Source organism: Oncorhynchus mykiss, chromosome 25 (assembly GCF_057628025.1).
Source record: "Oncorhynchus mykiss isolate SJ-2025 chromosome 25, ASM5762802v1, whole genome shotgun sequence".
Classification (NCBI taxonomy): domain Eukaryota; kingdom Metazoa; phylum Chordata; class Actinopteri; order Salmoniformes; family Salmonidae; genus Oncorhynchus; species Oncorhynchus mykiss.
In genome coordinates, this window is record NC_143046.1 from 38,932,127 (window position 1) to 38,947,090 (window position 14,964).

The following is a 14,964-nucleotide window of genomic DNA, read 5'->3' on the forward strand; positions in this document are numbered from 1 at the left end:
TCTTTGAAAGCACTTGATTTAAAGGGGGCATCAGGATTTGAACCTGGGACCTCTTGATCTGCAGTCAAATGCTCTACCACTGAGCTATACCCCCTCTGCTAGAAACTGCCTGAAGGCGGAAAAATTGTCTAATAAGGGACATTATAGCTGGAGATCAACAAAATCTAATGAAGAACACTCTTTCTCTGAAAACATACCCAGAAAGTATTTGATTTGAAGATGACAAATATATTACAATCTGAGACCTATTGATCTGAAGTCTGTTGCACTTCCACCTCTGTTAGGAACTGTCTGACAGAGAAAAAACATCTAATGAGGGACATTTTAGCAGAGCACTCCCTCTCTCAAGAAACACTGAGAAAGTACTTGATTTCAAGGGGGCGCCAGTATTTGATCCTGAGAAATTGTCTAATAAGGGAGATTTTAGCTTGTGATCAACATAACCTAATAAAGAAAACTCTCTCTTTGAAAACGTACCCATAATGTGTTTGATTTCAAGTTGACAAAAAAATTACAATCTGAGACCTATTGATCTGAAGTCTATTGCACTTCCTCCTCTGATAGGAACTATCTGACAGAGAAAAACCATTGAATGAGGGACATTTTAGACTGAGTAACATAACCAAAAAAGGAGCACTCCCTCTCTCAAGATACACTTAGAAAGTACTTGATTTCAAGGGGGTGCCAGGATTTGAACTTGAGAAATTGTCTAATAAGGGACAATTTTGCCTGAGTAACATATTCAAAAAAAGAGTCCTCTAACCTCAAAATACTCTTGATTTTAAGGGGGCATCAGGGTTTGAACCTGGGACCTCTTGATCTGCAGTCAAATGCTCTACCACTGAGCTATACCCCCTCTGCTTGAAACTGTCTAAAGGCCGAAAAATTGTCTAATAAGGGACATTATAGCTGGAGATCAACAAAAACTAATGAAGAACACTCTCTCTCTGAAAACATACCCATAAAGTATTTGATTTGAAGATGACAAATATATTACAATCTGAGACCTATTGATCTGAAGTCTGTTGCACTTCCACCTCTGTTAGGAACTGTCTGACAGAGAAAAACCATGTAATGAGGGACATTTTAGCAGAGCACTCCCTCTCTCAAGAAACACTGAGAAAGTACTTGATTTCAAGGGGGGCGCCAGGATTTGATACTGAGAAATTGTCTAACAAGGGAGATTTTAGCTTGTGATCAACATAACCTAATAAAGAAAACTCTCTCTTTGAAAATGTACCCATAAAGTGTTTGATTTCAAGTTGACAAAAAAATTACAATCTGAGACCTATTGATCTGAAGTCTATTGCACTTCCTCCTCTGATAGGAACTGTCTGACAGAGAAAAACCATTGAATGAGGGACATTTTAGACTGAGTAACATAACCAAAAAAGGAGCACTCCCTCTCTCAAAATACACTTAGAAAGTACTTGATTTCAAGGGGGTGACAGGATTTGAACTTGAGAAATTGTCTAATAATGGACAATTTTGCCTGAGTAACATATTCGAAAAAAGAGTCCTCTACCCTCAAAATACTCTTTGAAAGCACTTGATTTAAAGGGGGCATCAGGATTTGAACCTGGGACCTCTTGATCTGCAGTCAAATGCTCTACCACTGAGCTATACCCCCTCTGCTAGAAACTGCCTGAAGGCGGAAAAATTGTCTAATAAGGGACATTATAGCTGGAGATCAACAAAATCTAATGAAGAACACTCTTTCTCTGAAAACATACCCAGAAAGTATTTGATTTGAAGATGACAAATATATTACAATCTGAGACCTATTGATCTGAAGTCTGTTGCACTTCCACCTCTGTTAGGAACTGTCTGACAGAGAAAAAACATCTAATGAGGGACATTTTAGCAGAGCACTCCCTCTCTCAAGAAACACTGAGAAAGTACTTGATTTCAAGGGGGCGCCAGTATTTGATCCTGAGAAATTGTCTAATAAGGGAGATTTTAGCTTGTGATCAACATAACCTAATAAAGAAAACTCTCTCTTTGAAAACGTACCCATAATGTGTTTGATTTCAAGTTGACAAAAAAATTACAATCTGAGACCTATTGATCTGAAGTCTATTGCACTTCCTCCTCTGATAGGAACTATCTGACAGAGAAAAACCATTGAATGAGGGACATTTTAGACTGAGTAACATAACCAAAAAAGGAGCACTCCCTCTCTCAAGATACACTTAGAAAGTACTTGATTTCAAGGGGGTGCCAGGATTTGAACTTGAGAAATTGTCTAATAAGGGACAATTTTGCCTGAGTAACATATTCAAAAAAAGAGTCCTCTAACCTCAAAATACTCTTGATTTTAAGGGGGCATCAGGGTTTGAACCTGGGACCTCTTGATCTGCAGTCAAATGCTCTACCACTGAGCTATACCCCCTCTGCTTGAAACTGTCTAAAGGCCGAAAAATTGTCTAATAAGGGACATTATAGCTGGAGATCAACAAAAACTAATGAAGAACACTCTCTCTCTGAAAACATACCCATAAAGTAATTGATTTCTTGATGACAATAATATTACCATCTGAGACCTATTGATCTGAAGTCTGTTGCACTTCCACCTCTGTTAGGAACTGTCTCACTGAGAAAAACCATCTAATGAGGGACATTTTTGCAGAGCACTCCCTCTCTCAAGAAACACTGAGAAAGTACTTGATTTCAAGGGGGCGCCAGGATTTGATCCTGAGAAATTGTCTAATAAGGGAGATTTTAGCTTGTGATCAACATAACCTATTGATCTGAAGTCTATTGCACTTCCTCCTCTGATAGGAACTGTCTGACAGAGAAAAACCATTGAATGAGGGACATTTTAGACTGAGTAACATAACCAAAAAAGGAGCACTCCCTCTCTCAAAATACACTTAGAAAGTACTTGATTTCGAGGGGGCGCCAGGATTTGATCCTGAGAAATTGTCTAATAAGGGAGATTTTAGCTTGTGATCAACATAACCTAATAAAGAAAACTCTCTCTTCGAAAACGTACCCATAAAGTGTTTGATTTCAAGTTGACAAAAAAATTACAATCTGAGACCTATTGATCTGAAGTCTATTCCACTTCCACCTCTGATAGGAACTGTCTGACAGAGAAAAAACATTGAATGAGGGACATTTTAGACTGAGTAACATAACCAAAAAAGGAGCACTCCCTCTCTCAAGATACACTTAGAAAGTACTTGATTTCAAGGGGGTGCCAGTATTTGAACGTGAGAAATTGTCTAATAAGGGACAATTTTCCCTGAGTAACATATTCGAAAAAAGAGTCCTCTACCCTCAAAATACTCTTTGAAAGCATTTGATTTAAAGGGGGCTTCAGGATTTGAACCTGGGACCTCTTGATCTGCAGTCAAATGCTCTACCACTGAGCTATACCCCCTCTGCTAGAAACTGTCTAAAGGCGGAAAAATTGTCTAATAAGGGACATAATAGCTGGAGATCGACAAAAACTAATATAGAACACTCTCTCTCTCTGAAAACATACCCATAAAGTAATTGATTTCTTGATGACAAAAGTATTACAATCTGAGACCTATTGATCTGAAGTCTGTTGCACTTCCACCTCTGTTAGGAACTGTCTGACAGAGAAAAACCATCTAATGAGGGACATTTTAGCAGAGCACTCCCTCTCTCAAGAAACACTGAGAAAGTACTTGATTTCAAGGGGGGCGCCAGGATTTGATACTGAGAAATTGTCTAACAAGGGAGATTTTAGCTTGTGATCAACATAACCTAATAAAGAAAACTCTCTCTTTGAAAACGTACCCATAAAGTGTTTGATTTCAAGTTGACAAAAAAATTACAATCTGAGACCTATTGATCTGAAGTCTATTGCACTTCCTCCTCTGATAGGAACTGTCTGACAGAGAAAAACCATTGAATGAGGGACATTTTAGACTGAGTAACATAACCAAAAAAGGAGCACTCCCTCTCTCAAAATACACTTAGAAAGTACTTGATTTCAAGGGGGTGACAGGATTTGAACTTGAGAAATTGTCTAATAAGGGACAATTTTGCCTGAGTAACATATTCGGAAAAAAAGTCCTCTACCCTCAAAATACTCTTTGAAAGCTCTTGATTTTAAGGGGGCATCAGGGTTTGAACCTGGGACCTCTTGATCTGCAGTCAAAGACTCTACCACTGAGCTATACCCCCCCTGCTAGAAACAGTCTAAAGGCGGAAAAATTGTCTAATAAGGGACATAATAGCTGGAGATCGACAAAAACTAATAAAGAAAACTCTCTCTTTGAAAACGTACCCATAAAGTGCTTGATTTCAAGTTGACAAAAAAATTACAATCTGAGACCTATTGATCTGAAGTCTATTGCACTTCCTCCTCTGATAGGAACTGTCTGACAGAGAAAAACCATTGAATGAGGGACATTTTAGACTGAGTAACATAACCAATAAAGGAGCACTCCCTCTCTCAAGATACACTTAGAAAGTACTTGATTTCAAGGGGGGCGCCAGGATTTGACACTGAGAAATTGTCTAATAAGGGACAATTTTCCCTGAGTAACATATTCGAAAAAAGAGTCCTCTACCCTCAAAATACTCTTTGAAAGCACTTGATTTAAAGGGGGCATCAGGATTTGAACCTGGGACCTCTTGATCTGCAGTCAAATGCTCTACCACTGAGCTATACCCCCTCTGCTTGAAAATGTCTAAAGGCCGAAAAATTGTCTAATAAGGGACATTATAGCTGGAGATCAACAAAAACTAATGGAGAACACTCTCTCTGAAAACATACCCATAAAGTATTTGATTTGAAGATGACAAATATATTACAATCTGAGACCTATTGATCTGAAGTCTATTGCACTTCCTCCTCTGATAGGAACTGTCTGACAGAGAAAAACCATTGAATGAGGGACATTTTAGACTGAGTAACATAACCAAAAAAGGAGCACTCCCTCTCTCAAGATACACTTAGAAAGTACTTGATTTCAAGGGGCTGCCAGGATTTGAACGTGAGAAATTGTCTAATAAGGGACAATTTTGCCTGAGTAACATATTCGAAAAAAGAGTCCTCTACCCTCAAAATACTCTTTGAAAGCACTTGATTTAAAGGGGGCATCAGGATTTGAACCTGGGACCTCTTGATCTGCAGTCAAATGCTCTACCACTGAGCTATACCCCCTCCGCTAGAAACTGTCTAAAGGCGGAAAAATGGTCAAATAAGGGACATAATAGCTGGAGATCGACAAAAACTAATAAAGAACACTCTCTCTCTGAAAACATACCCATAAAGTAATTGATTTCTTGATGACAATAATATTACCATCTGAGACCTATTGATCTGAAGTCTGTTGCACTTCCACCTCTGTTAGGAACTGTCTGACAGAGAAAAACCATCTAATGAGGGACATTTTTGCAGAGCACTCCCTCTCTCAAGAAACACTGAGAAAGTACTTAATTTCAAGGGGGTGCCAGTATTCGATCCTGAGAAATTGTCTAATAAGGGAGATTTTAGCTTGTGATCAACATAACCTAATAAAGAAAACTGTCTCTTTGAAAACATACCCATAAAGTGTTTGATTTCAAGTTGACAAAAAAATTACAATCTGAGACCTATTGATCTGAAGTCTATTGCACTTCCACCTTTGATAGGAACTGTCTGACAGAGAAAAAACATTGAATGAGGGACATTTTAGACTGAGTAACATAACCAAAAAAGGAGCACTCCCTCTCTCAAAATACACTTAGAAAGTACTTGATTTCAAGGGGGTGACAGGATTTGAACGTGAGAAATTGTCTAATAAGGGACAATTTTGCCTGAGTAACATATTCGGAAAAAAAGTCCTCTACCCTCAAAATACTCTTAGTAAGCTCTTGATTTTAAGGGGGCATGAGAATTTGAACCTGGGAGCTCTTGATCTGCAGTCAAATGCTCTACCACTGAGGTATACCCCCTCTGCTAGAAACTGTCTAAAGGCGGAAAAATTGTAAAATAAGGGACATTATAGCTGGAGATCAACAAAAACTAATATAGAACACTCTCTCTCTCTGAAAACATACCCATAAAGTATTTGATTTCAAGATGACAAATATATTACAATCTGAGACCTATTGATCTGAAGTCTGTTGCACTTCCACCTCTGTTAAGAACTGTCTGACAGAGAAAAACCATCTAATGAGGGACATTTTAGCAGAGCACTCCCTCTCTCAAGATACACTTAGAAAGTACTTGATTTCAAGGGGGCGCCAGTATTTGATCCTGAGAAATTGTCTAATAAGGGAGATTTTAGCTTGTGATCAACATAACCTAATAAAGAAAACTCTCTCTTTGAAAACGTACCCATAAAGTGTTTGATTTCAAGTTGACAAAAAAATTACAATCTGAGACATATTGATCTGAAGTCTATTGCACTTCCACCTCTGATAGGAACTGTCTGACAAAGAAAAACCATTGAATGAGGGACATTTTAGACTGAGTAACATAACCAAAAAAGGAGCACTCCCTCTCTCAAGATACACTTAGAAAGTACTTGATTTCAAGGGGGTGCCAGAATTTGAACGTGAGAAATTGTCTAATAAGGGACAATTTTGCCTGAGTAACATATTCGAAAAAAGAGTCCTCTACCCTCAAAATACTCTTTGAAAGCACTTGATTTAAAGGGGGCATCATGATTTGAACCTGGGACCTCTTGATCTGCAGTCAAATGCTCTACCACTGAGCTATACCCCCTCTGCTAGAAACTGTCTAAAGGCGGAAAAATGGTCAAATAAGGGACATAATAGCTGGAGATCGACAAAAACTAATAAAGAACACTCTCTCTCTGAAAACATACCCATAAAGTAATTGATTTCTTGATGACAATAATATTACCATCTGAGACCTATTTATCTGAAGTCTGTTGCACTTCCACCTCTGTTAGGAACTGTCTGACAGAGAAAAACCATCTAATGAGGGACATTTTTGCAGAGCACTCCCTCTCTCAAGAAACACTGAGAAAGTACTTGATTTCAAGGGGGCGCCAGTATTTGATCCTGAGAAATTGTCTAATAAGGGAGATTTTAGCTTGTGATCAACATAACCTAATAAAGAAAACTCTCTCTTTGAAAACGTACCCATAAAGTGTTTGATTTCAAGTTGACAAAAAATTACAATCTGAGACATATTGATCTTAAGTCTATTGCACTTCCACCTCTGATAGGAACTATCTGACAGAGAAAAAACATTGAATGAGGGACATTTTAGACTGAGCAGAGGGGGTATAGAAAACTCTCTCTTTGAAAACGTACCCATAAAGTGTTTGATTTCAAGTTGACAAAAAAATTACAATCTGAGACCTATTGGTCTTTGGCACTTCCACCTCTGATAGGAACTGTCTGACAGAGAAAAAACATTGAATGAGGGACATTTTAGACTGAGTAACATAACCAAAAAAGGAGCACTCCCTCTCTCAAGATACAAATAGAAAGTACTTGATTTCAAGGGGGTGCCAGGATTTGAACGTGAGAAATTGTCTAATAAGGGACAATTTTCCCTGTGTAACATATTCCAAAAAAGAGTCCTCTACCTTCAAAATACTCTTGGAAAGCTCTTGATTTTAAGGGGGCATCAGGATTTGAACTTGGGACCTCTTGATCTGCAGTCAAATGCTCTACTCTAAATCTCTCCACCTCTGATAGGAACTGTCTGACAGAGAAAAAACATTGAATGAGGGACATTTTAGACTGAGTAACATAACCAAAAAAGGAGCACTCCCTCTCTCAAGATACACTTAGAAAGTACTTGATTTCAAGGGGGTGCCAGGATTTGAACGTGAGAAATTGTCTAATAAGGGACAATTTCGCTTGAGTAACATATTCGAAAAAAGTGTCCTCTACCCTCAAAATACTCTCTGAAAGCCCTTGATTTAAAGGGGGCATCATGATTTGAACCTGGGACCTCTTGATCTGCAGTCAAATGCTCTACCACTGAGTTATACCCCCTCTGCTAGAAACTGTCTAAAGGCGGAAAAATTGTCTAATAAGGGACATTATAGCTGGAGATCAACAAAAACTAATATAGAACACTCTCTCTCTCTGAAAACGTACCCAGAAAGTATTTGATTTCAAGATGACAAATATATTACAATCTGAGACCTATTGATCTGAAGTCTGTTGCACTTCCACCTCTGTTAGGAACTGTCTGACAGAGAAAAACCATCTAATGAGGGACATTTTTGCAGAGCACTCCCTCTCTCAAGATACACTTAGAAAGTACTTGATTTCAAGGGGGCGCCAGTATTTGATCCTGAGAAATTGTCTAATAAGGGAGATTTTAGCTTGTGATCAACATAACCTAATAAAGAAAACTCTCTCTTTGAAAACGTACCCATAAAGTGTTTGATTTCAAGTTGACAAAAAAATTAGAATCTGAGACATATTGATCTGAAGTCTATTGCACTTCCACCTCTGATAGGAACTGTCTGACAGAGAAAAACCATTGAATGAGGGACATTTTAGACTGAGTAACATAACCAAAAAAGTAGCACTCCACCTCTCAAGATACACTTAGAAAGTAGTTGATTTCAAGGGGGCGCCAGTATTTTATCCTGAGAAATTGTCTAATAAGGGAGATTTTAGCTTGTGATCAACATAACCTAATAAAGAAAACTCTCTCTTTGAAAACGTACCCATAAAGTGTTTGATTTCAAGTTGACAAAAAATTACAATCTGAGACATATTGATCTTAAGTCTATTGCACTTCCACCTCTGATAGGAACTATCTGACAGAGAAAAAACATTGAATGAGGGACATTTTAGACTGAGCAGAGGGGGTATAGAAAACTCTCTCTTTGAAAACGTACCCATAAAGTGTTTGATTTCAAGTTGACAAAAAAATTACAATCTGAGACCTATTGGTCTTTGGCACTTCCACCTCTGATAGGAACTGTCTGACAGAGAAAAAACATTGAATGAGGGACATTTTAGACTGAGTAACATAACCAAAAAAGGAGCACTCCCTCTCTCAAGATACAAATAGAAAGTACTTGATTTCAAGGGGGTGCCAGGATTTGAACGTGAGAAATTGTCTAATAAGGGACAATTTTCCCTGTGTAACATATTCCAAAAAAGAGTCCTCTACCTTCAAAATACTCTTGGAAAGCTCTTGATTTTAAGGGGGCATCAGGATTTGAACTTGGGACCTCTTGATCTGCAGTCAAATGCTCTACTCTAAATCTCTCCACCTCTGATAGGAACTGTCTGACAGAGAAAAAACATTGAATGAGGGACATTTTAGACTGAGTAACATAACCAAAAAAGGAGCACTCCCTCTCTCAAGATACACTTAGAAAGTACTTGATTTCAAGGGGGTGCCAGGATTTGAACGTGAGAAATTGTCTAATAAGGGACAATTTCGCTTGAGTAACATATTCGAAAAAAGTGTCCTCTACCCTCAAAATACTCTCTGAAAGCCCTTGATTTAAAGGGGGCATCATGATTTGAACCTGGGACCTCTTGATCTGCAGTCAAATGCTCTACCACTGAGTTATACCCCCTCTGCTAGAAACTGTCTAAAGGCGGAAAAATTGTCTAATAAGGGACATTATAGCTGGAGATCAACAAAAACTAATATAGAACACTCTCTCTCTCTGAAAACGTACCCAGAAAGTATTTGATTTCAAGATGACAAATATATTACAATCTGAGACCTATTGATCTGAAGTCTGTTGCACTTCCACCTCTGTTAGGAACTGTCTGACAGAGAAAAACCATCTAATGAGGGACATTTTTGCAGAGCACTCCCTCTCTCAAGATACACTTAGAAAGTACTTGATTTCAAGGGGGCGCCAGTATTTGATCCTGAGAAATTGTCTAATAAGGGAGATTTTAGCTTGTGATCAACATAACCTAATAAAGAAAACTCTCTCTTTGAAAACGTACCCATAAAGTGTTTGATTTCAAGTTGACAAAAAAATTAGAATCTGAGACATATTGATCTGAAGTCTATTGCACTTCCACCTCTGATAGGAACTGTCTGACAGAGAAAAACCATTGAATGAGGGACATTTTAGACTGAGTAACATAACCAAAAAAGTAGCACTCCACCTCTCAAGATACACTTAGAAAGTAGTTGATTTCAAGGGGGCGCCAGTATTTTATCCTGAGAAATTGTCTAATAAGGGAGATTTTAGCTTGTGATCAACATAACCTAATAAAGAAAACTCTCTCTTTGAAAACGTACCCATAAAGTGTTTGATTTCAAGTTGACAAAAAAATTAGAATCTGAGACATATTGATCTGAAGTCTATTGCACTTCCACCTCTGATAGGAACTGTCTGACAGAGAAAAAACATTGAATGAGGGACATTTTAGACTGAGTAACATAACCAAAAAAGGAGCACTCCCTCTCTCAAGATACACTTAGAAAGTACTTGATTTCAAGGGGGTGCCAGGATTTGAACGTGAGAAATTGTCTAATAAGGGACAATTTTGCCTGAGTAACATATTCGAAAAAAGAGTCCTCTACCCTCAAAATACTCTTTGAAAGCACTTGATTTAAAGGGGGCATCATGATTTGAACCTGGGACCTCTTGATCTGCAGTCAAATTCTCTACCACTGAGCTATACCCCCTCTGCTAGAAACTGTCTAAAGGCGGAAAAATGGTCAAATAAGGGACATAATAGCTGGAGATCGACAAAAACTAATAAAGAACACTCTCTCTCTGAAAACATACCCATAAAGTAATTGATTTCTTGATGACAATAATATTACCATCTGAGACCTATTTATCTGAAGTCTGTTGCACTTCCACCTCTGTTAGGAACTGTCTGACAGAGAAAAACCATCTAATGAGGGACATTTTTGCAGAGCACTCCCTCTCTCAAGAAACACTGAGAAAGTACTTGATTTCAAGGGGGCGCCAGTATTTGATCCTGAGAAATTGTCTAATAAGGGAGATTTTAGCTTGTGATCAACATAACCTAATAAAGAAAACTCTCTCTTTGAAAACGTACCCATAAAGTGTTTGATTTCAAGTTGACAAAAAATTACAATCTGAGACATATTGATCTTAAGTCTATTGCACTTCCACCTCTGATAGGAACTATCTGACAGAGAAAAAACATTGAATGAGGGACATTTTAGACTGAGCAGAGGGGGTATAGAAAACTCTCTCTTTGAAAACGTACCCACAAAGTGTTTGATTTCAAGTTGACAAAAAAATTACAATCTGAGACCTATTGGTCTTTGGCACTTCCACCTCTGATAGGAACTGTCTGACAGAGAAAAAACATTGAATGAGGGACATTTTAGACTGAGTAACATAACCAAAAAAGGAGCACTCCCTCTCTCAAGATACAAATAGAAAGTACTTGATTTCAAGGGGGTGCCAGGATTTGAACGTGAGAAATTGTCTAATAAGGGACAATTTTCCCTGTGTAACATATTCCAAAAAAGAGTCCTCTACCTTCAAAATACTCTTGGAAAGCTCTTGATTTTAAGGGGGCATCAGGATTTGAACTTGGGACCTCTTGATCTGCAGTCAAATGCTCTACTCTAAATCTCTCCACCTCTGATAGGAACTGTCTGACAGAGAAAAAACATTGAATGAGGGACATTTTAGACTGAGTAACATAACCAAAAAAGGAGCACTCCCTCTCTCAAGATACACTTAGAAAGTACTTGATTTCAAGGGGGGCGCCAGGATTTGATACTGAGAAATTGTCTAACAAGGGAGATTTTAGCTTGTGATCAACATAACCTAATAAAGAAAACTCTCTCTTTGAAAATGTACCCTTAAAGTGTTTGATTTCAAGTTGACAAAAAAAATACAATCTGAGACCTATTGATCTGAAGTCTATTGCACTTCCTCCTCTGATAGGAACTGTCTGACAGAGAAAAACCATTGAATGAGGGACATTTTAGACTGAGTAACATAACCAAAAAAGGAGCACTCCCTCTCTCAAAATACACTTAGAAGGTACTTGATTTCAAGGGGGTGACAGGATTTGAACTTGAGAAAATGTCTAATAATGGACAATTTTGCCTGAGTAACATCTTCGAAAAAAGAGTCCTCTACCCTCAACTCAAAATACTCTTTGAAAGCACTTGATTTAAAGGGGGCATCAGGATTTGAACCTGGGACCTCTTGATCTGCAGTCAAATGCTCTACCACTGAGCTATACCCCCTCTGCTAGAAACTGTCTAAAGGCGGAAAAATTGTCTAATAAGGGACATAATAGCTGGAGATCGACAAAACTAATATAGAACACTCTCTCTCTGAAAACATACCCATAAAGTAATTGATTTCTTGATGACAAAAGTATTACAATCTGAGACCTATTGATCTGAAGTCTGTTGCACTTCCACCTCTGTTAGGAACTGTCTGACAGAGAAAAACCATCTAATGAGGGACATTTTTGCAGAGCACTCCCTCTCTCAAGATACACTGAGAAAGTACTTGATTTCAAGGGGGCGCCAGTATTTGATCCTGAGAAATTGTCTAATAAGGGAGATTTTAGCTTGTGATCAACATAACCTAATAAAGAAAACTCTCTCTTTGAAAACGTACCCATAAAGTGTTTGATTTCAAGTTGACAAAAAAATTACAATCTGAGACCTATTGATCTGAAGTCTATTGCACTTCCTCCTCTGATAGGAACTGTCTGACAGAGAAAAACCATTGAATGAGGGACATTTTAGACTGAGTAACATAACCAAAAAAGGAGCACTCCCTCTCTCAAAATACACTTAGAAAGTACTTGATTTCAAGCGGGTGACAGGATTTGAACTTGAGAAATTGTCTAATAAGGGACAATTTTGCCTGAGTAACATATTCGAAAAAAGAGTCCTCTACCCTCAAAATACTCTTTGAAAGCACTTGATTTAAAGGGGGCATCAGGATTTGAACCTGGGACCTCTTGATCTGCAGTCAAATGCTCTACCACTGAGCTATACCCCCTCTGCTTGAAACTGTCTAAAGGCCGAAAAATTGTCTAATAAGGGACATTATAGCTGGAGATCAACAAAAACTAATGAAGAACAATCTCTCTCTGAAAACATACCCATAAAGTATTTGATTTGAAGATGACAAATATATTACAATCTGAGACCTATTGATCTGAAGTCTATTGCACTTCCACCTCTGATAGGAACTGTCTGACAGAGAAAAACCATTGAATGAGGGACATTTTAGACTGAGTAACATAACCAAAAAAGGAGCACTCCCTCTCTCAAGATACACTTAGAAAGTACTTGATTTCAAGGGGGGCGCCAGGATTTGATCCTGAGAAATTGTCTAACAAGGGAGATTTTAGCTTGTGATCAACATAACCTAATAAAGAAAACTCTCTCTTTGAAAATGTACCCATAAAGTGTTTGATTTCAAGTTGACAAAAAAATTACAATCTGAGACCTATTGATCTGAAGTCTATTGCACTTCCTCCTCTGATAGGAACTGTCTGACAGAGAAAAACCATTGAATGAGGGACATTTTAGACTGAGTAACATAACCAAAAAAGGAGCACTCCCTCTCTCAAAATACACTTAGAAAGTACTTGATTTCAAGGGGGTGACAGGATTTGAACTTGAGAAATTGTCTAATAATGGACAATTTTGCCTGAGTAACATATTCGAAAAAAGAGTCCTCTACCCTCAAAATACTCTTTGAAAGCACTTGATTTAAAGGGGGCATCAGGATTTGAACCTGGGACCTCTTGATCTGCAGTCAAATGCTCTACCACTGAGCTATACCCCCTCTGCTAGAAACTGCCTGAAGGCGGAAAAATTGTCTAATAAGGGACATTATAGCTGGAGATCAACAAAATCTAATGAAGAACACTCTCTCTCTCTGAAAACATACCCAGAAAGTATTTGATTTGAAGATGACAAATATATTACAATCTGAGACCTATTGATCTGAAGTCTGTTGCACTTCCACCTCTGTTAGGAACTGTCTGACAGAGAAAAACAATCTAATGAGGGACATTTTAGCAGAGCACTCCCTCTCTCAAGAAACACTGAGAAAGTACTTGATTTCAAGGGGGCGCCAGTATTTGATCCTGAGAAATTGTCTAATAAGGGAGATTTTAGCTTGTGATCAACATAACCTAATAAAGAAAACTCTCTCTTTGAAAACGTACCCATAAAGTGTTTGATTTCAAGTTGACAAAAAAATTACAATCTGAGACCTATTGATCTGAAGTCTATTGCACTTCCTCCTCTGATAGGAACTATCTGACAGAGAAAAACCATTGAATGAGGGACATTTTAGACTGAGTAACATAACCAAAAAAGGAGCACTCCCTCTCTCAAGATACACTTAGAAAGTACTTGATTTCAAGGGGGTGACAGGATTTGAACTTGAGAAATTGCCTAATAATGGACAATTTTGCCTGAGTAACATATTCGAAAAAAGAGTCCTCTACCCTCAAAATACTCTTTGAAAGCACTTGATTTAAAGGGGGCATCAGGATTTGAACCTGGGACCTCTTGATCTGCAGTCAAATGCTCTACCACTGAGCTATACCCCCTCTGCTAGAAACTGTCTAAAGGCGGAAAAATTGTCTAATAAGGGACATTATAGCTGGAGATCAACAAAAACTAATGAAGAACACTCTCTCTCTGAAAACATACCCATAAAGTATTTGATTTGAAGATGAAAAATATATTACAATCTGAGACCTATTGATCTGAAGTCTGTTGCACTTCCACCTCTGTTAGGAACTGTCTGACAGAGAAAAAACATGTAATGAGGGACATTTTAGCAGAGCACTCCCTCTCTCAAGAAACACTGAGAAAGTACTTGATTTCAAGGGGGGCGCCAGGATTTGATACTGAGAAATTGTCTAACAAGGGAGATTTTAGCTTGTGATCAACATAACCTAATAAAGAAAACTCTCTCTTTGAAAACGTACCCATAAAGTGTTTGATTTCAAGTTGACAAAAAAATTACAACCTGAGACCTATTGATCTGAAGTCTATTGCACTTCCTCCTCTGATAGGAACTGTCTGACAGAGAAAAA

General features: G+C 38.1%; 10 non-coding genes across 10 annotated transcripts; all 10 read right to left on the reverse strand.

Moving 5' to 3' along the window:
* Window positions 1-22: 22 nt before the first annotated feature.
* Window positions 23-94, reverse strand: trnac-gca (transfer RNA cysteine (anticodon GCA)). Its single transcript has one exon. It is a non-coding gene; the product is annotated as a tRNA-Cys (tRNA).
* Window positions 95-784: 690 nt separating this feature from the next.
* trnac-gca (transfer RNA cysteine (anticodon GCA)) lies at window positions 785-856 on the reverse strand. Its single transcript has one exon. It is a non-coding gene; the product is annotated as a tRNA-Cys (tRNA).
* Window positions 857-1,558: 702 nt separating this feature from the next.
* Window positions 1,559-1,630, reverse strand: trnac-gca (transfer RNA cysteine (anticodon GCA)). The gene has a single exon. It is a non-coding gene; the product is annotated as a tRNA-Cys (tRNA).
* A 690-nt stretch (window positions 1,631-2,320) lies between these two features.
* Window positions 2,321-2,392, reverse strand: trnac-gca (transfer RNA cysteine (anticodon GCA)). The gene has a single exon. It is a non-coding gene; the product is annotated as a tRNA-Cys (tRNA).
* Window positions 2,393-4,583: 2,191 nt separating this feature from the next.
* trnac-gca (transfer RNA cysteine (anticodon GCA)) lies at window positions 4,584-4,655 on the reverse strand. The gene has a single exon. It is a non-coding gene; the product is annotated as a tRNA-Cys (tRNA).
* A 419-nt stretch (window positions 4,656-5,074) lies between these two features.
* trnac-gca (transfer RNA cysteine (anticodon GCA)) lies at window positions 5,075-5,146 on the reverse strand. Its single transcript has one exon. It is a non-coding gene; the product is annotated as a tRNA-Cys (tRNA).
* A 6,912-nt stretch (window positions 5,147-12,058) lies between these two features.
* Window positions 12,059-12,130, reverse strand: trnac-gca (transfer RNA cysteine (anticodon GCA)). The gene has a single exon. It is a non-coding gene; the product is annotated as a tRNA-Cys (tRNA).
* A 700-nt stretch (window positions 12,131-12,830) lies between these two features.
* trnac-gca (transfer RNA cysteine (anticodon GCA)) lies at window positions 12,831-12,902 on the reverse strand. The gene has a single exon. It is a non-coding gene; the product is annotated as a tRNA-Cys (tRNA).
* Window positions 12,903-13,625: 723 nt separating this feature from the next.
* Window positions 13,626-13,697, reverse strand: trnac-gca (transfer RNA cysteine (anticodon GCA)). Its single transcript has one exon. It is a non-coding gene; the product is annotated as a tRNA-Cys (tRNA).
* Window positions 13,698-14,400: 703 nt separating this feature from the next.
* On the reverse strand, window positions 14,401-14,472 carry trnac-gca (transfer RNA cysteine (anticodon GCA)). The gene has a single exon. It is a non-coding gene; the product is annotated as a tRNA-Cys (tRNA).
* Between the last annotated feature and the right edge of the window lie 492 nt (window positions 14,473-14,964).